At 41.4% G+C, this 4,320-nt stretch overlaps 1 long non-coding RNA gene across 1 annotated transcript; it reads right to left on the bottom strand.

Annotated features, from left to right (window-relative positions):
- Nucleotides 1-230: 230 nt before the first annotated feature.
- LOC111768587 (uncharacterized) lies at nt 231-3,901 on the bottom strand. The gene is made up of 2 exons (XR_002801021.2): nt 3,225-3,901; nt 231-2,198 (listed from the first exon to the last, which is right to left on the bottom strand). It is a non-coding gene; the product is annotated as an uncharacterized lncRNA (long non-coding RNA).
- Between the last annotated feature and the right edge of the window lie 419 nt (nt 3,902-4,320).

The raw sequence follows: 4,320 nt of genomic DNA, 5'->3' as shown, positions 1-4,320 counted from the left end.
TAGGTCCACACCCAGGATCCAAACCCATGAAGCTCAGGCTGCCAAAGAGGAGCACACGAACTTAACCACTAAGCCACCAGGCTGGGCCCAGGGGATTTCCTCTTTAGCATTGTGAAAAACACAGTGTGCTCACATGAGAATCATAGAAACCCACCCAGCACAGGAAACTGTTGCCAAGCAAGGACTCTCTCCACCTGTGCACACAGAAGCTGATACTGCACACACAAGTCTTTAAGGGAAGAAAGTTTATTATGCAATCGATTGGCAAGGAGATAGGAGGACATGCTCTCAAACCTGTCTCCCGGATCCAGGGTATAGGGTAGGGTTTAAGGGATTAGAGAGGGTAGGCTGGTATGCAGAAGCTCTGGCAGGAGTTTCAATTGGCAGATCAAAATTTTCTCTTCTCTGTGCATACTCCTGGCTGGCTGGCCACCCCTGAAAAATAGTCTTAACGTTCTGTTAAGATGAGGTCAGCACAGTAAACAAGGGTAAAGTTGTTATGTAGATTTAAGTCATTGCGTTTTCTACTGATGAGAGTTTCTGGGCAGTTAGTCATCTTCTCCTTCCTGGCACAGAGAAGAAGCCACCCTTACAAATGGAGATTTCTCTTATAAATGTAGATTTCCCTTACAAATGGGTAACTCCTACCAGGTTTTCAGAGCATTTCCCTGTGTCTGCTGTTTCTTAAAAATAATCAGCCTAAAATAATTCTTATGCCAAAAAGGCATATTTTGGGGTGACAAATTCTGTTCCTGGTCGTGTGGTTACAAAACCTCTTTACAACAGTTCTGCAGATGATCATCCAGCCTCTCACTTCATGCTTTGAGATGAGCTACTCACCGACTGATGAGGTGTCCGTGCCATCGTTTGCCTTGTTTAGATTTATACTCATGGGTACTTATGTTTCTGCAGGAAAACAGAACAAGCCTGTCTTTCGTAACAAAATACTCTTTCAAAGATGTGACAATGAGCATCATGCCCACCCTATCTTCTTTATACACTCAACAAGATGTTTTTTTCCAGGCCCCTTACATCTTGAACACCTTCTTCTAATTTGTTAGCATCTCTCTTGAAACTCCGTATTGGGAACTGAACTGAATAATACAGCACGAGACATGGAGGAAGTTTCTGGTTGAGGGATGTGGCCAGGGGCTTCCAGGATGATGTGAGTTTTCTTTAGAAACAACATCACATCGTTGGCTACTGCTTTCAAAACATCAGAAAATGAACTGCTTTCTCTGAGACGGGATATTTTACTTGCACTCTTACAGACCATTTCCACTTTTCTTTAGAGCTACATATATTTAAGTAGTTATATTATAGGCCAGCACTGACCTTAAACCAAATCGTTCGTAAAGGAATCGATTGCTGATGCTGGTCAGGAAATGGGTCTTTGTTGGTAGGCAAAAAGGTCACGAGAGGGCTTTTACAGAAGAAAACTAAAGAAAATGTCTTTCAAATGGGGAATTCTCTATGAGAAAGAGGAACAATAAAAAATGATGCGGACAGCAATTTCCTGCACTGGAGGAAAAATAATGAGCCATGAAAAGAGGGAAAGTCAGATAAAATTACATTTGTTGTGCTAATTAGGTGACACACTGTGCCCAAGACTGGATAAAATAAAAGGGAAGGAAAAGCGACACACCATTTCTGATGCCAGAACTCTGATTTAAAGGAGACGGACAGCCCAGGCACCACTCACCAGAGGATTCACTTCAAGGAAAGATGCGGTTAGAATGATGGGTTTTGTAATCAACCCGTGGACAATGGAGCTGACAGAATCCTGTGAAAGATTTATAGTGAGAAGCATGGTCCCGGGAGCAGGTCTCCAACTTTTTGAAAAATTCAAAACATCCTCATTGCTTTTTCCTCTCTCTCTTTGAATAGATCTCAGCTACAGTTGGTAAAACTGTAGGTAGGAGGACAAAAACTACTCTTCAAAGAAGGATAACTGACAAAACTCGAGCGTTTGGCCTGAAAATTAGAATGGTGGCTGTTACACAATGGTAAGAAATTATGTACTTTCCGATGACGATGAGGTAATTAGGTCATGAGGGTGGAGCCTCATTAAAGAGATCCCAAAGAGCTTACCCCTTCTGCCATGTGGGAACACAGAAAGAACCAGGAACCAGGAACCAGGCCTTCACCAGACTCCAAATCTGCCAGCATCATGATCTTGGACTTGCCAACTTTCAGAACTGTGGGAATTAAATGTTTGTCGTTTAAGCCCCTCAGTCTATGGTCTTTTTGTGGTAGCAGCCTGAACTGATTAAGACAGATGATAACCTAGTGGCTGTGGAAATGTTCCAGAAAAGAACCACGAGGTATGTATTCTCACACCCCTCAGAAATACAGTTTCTTGTATCATGAGAGGAGCTTCTGGTTAGTGTAACTCCATGTGAATTTCCTCAAGTTTTCATTTGAGTAAACACACCTGCCCTCTCCCCACAAACACCCGAAACCACTTTTTAGCGCTCCTGGGAATAGCTGAAGTTTTAAAAAGAACATTTGTACCTGAGTGATTTCAAGAAGTGTAATTCCAGAGCACACTTTTTGATATATATGTGAGGCATGAAGTTCATGCTCTATATCCACTCTGAGAATTCTTGGACTACCTTGACAGTCACCATTTTCTCTTTCTCATCATTTTCCCTCCCAAATATCAGCGTTCTATCATTTCCACCAGCTCTCAGTCACCTCTGCTCTCCTCTGGGACTAATCTTCTGGCTGTAAGCCTGCATCACAGCCTATTACACGAGATCTTCAGTTCCCTTGTGGACTCTATAACGTTAACAAGGATATTCCTCGTTACATCTTTGAAGCCATGGATTTCAACCCCAGCTGCACATTAGAATCACTTGGAAAGCTTTTTAAAAATGCAAATGCCAAGGCCTCAACCTCAAAGATTCTAATTTAATCAAGGGCCCTGACAGCTATAATTTCTTTCTTTTTTTTTTTCTTGCTAGGGAAGATTTTTCCTGAGCTAACATCTGTTGCCAACCTGCCTCTATTTTGTATGTGAGCCACTGTCATAGCATGGCTACTGATAGATGAGTGGTATAGGTCTGCGCCCAGCAACTGAGCCCGGGCCACTGAAGCAGAGCACACCAAACTTCACCTCTAGACCACTGGGGCTGGCCTGACATCGGTAATACTTAAAAGCTTTCAGGTGATTCAAATAGGTAGCCAAGGTTAAGAATTATTGTTCTAATGCCCCAACATACCTGCAAGCTGTGATGTATGCTGTCAGTAACAGGTTCTCATGACTGCAGCCATTTTCATGGGGCAGTGGGAGGGAGAGTCCTAGAGAGAGAGCCTCTAACAATGAGACCCGGAACACCCTCCAGAATAAACAGAATCAAGAATTAAATGTCTGATGAAACACGATCTTAAAATTCACAGGAAAAAATAAACTCACAAGAATGGTTAAGAAAAGACTGACAAGGAAGAGTTCTGAGGAGAACCAGTCCAACCAGATAATAAAACATATCACAAGGCCTCTGTAATTAAAACAGTGTAGCATTGGCACATGAATAGACAAACAAATCAAAAAAATAGCCTGGAAAGTCCAGAAACAGACCCAACTGCATATAAACATCAAGAGTATGATAAAGGAGGTATCTCAAATTACTGGAGCAAAGGTGGTCATTTGTAGAAAATGGTTTTGGGACAACTGGGTAGCCATTTGGAAAAAATTAGATCCATTCCTTGTACCAGAGAAAAGAATAAGCTGCAAATGGATCAGAGATCTAAATGTAACTGTACAAGCATGAGAAGAAAACATGAGGGAAACCCTCTTTAACTTTGGAGTAGAGAAAGGCTTTATAACTACGGTGCAAAATCCAGAGGCAATAAAAGACTGATAAATTTGACTCCATAAAGGAAAAAATAAAAACTTTTCCATGGTCAAAAATACCATAACCAAAGTCAAAAGAGAAATGTAAAACTGAGAATAAGTATTTGCAACATACATCAGAGATAAAAAGCTAACATCCCCAGTTTATTTTTTAAAAACTTTAAAATTGAGAAAAAATGTTTAACTTCGCTCATAATAAGTGAAATGAAAATTAATCAATGAAATTGGTTACCTATAAGCGGGGAGGGGGGAGACAGAAATGGGAAGAGTGGTGCTTCTGAGTACACCTTCAAGTATAGTTTTGACTTTTTTTTTTTCTTTTTTGCTGAGGAAGATTTATCTTGAGCTAACATCCATGACAATCTTCCTTTATTTTTTAGTGTGTGGCTGCCAGCACAGCATGGCCCCTAACAGCACAGGGTAGCTCCGTGCCAGAAACCTAACCCAGGCTGCAGAAGCAGAGC

This window comes from Equus caballus, chromosome 17 (genome assembly GCF_041296265.1).
Source record: "Equus caballus isolate H_3958 breed thoroughbred chromosome 17, TB-T2T, whole genome shotgun sequence".
Classification (NCBI taxonomy): domain Eukaryota; kingdom Metazoa; phylum Chordata; class Mammalia; order Perissodactyla; family Equidae; genus Equus; species Equus caballus.
The sequence above is the reverse complement of the archived record's forward strand: the minus strand, read 5'-3'. Positions and strand labels throughout refer to the sequence as shown.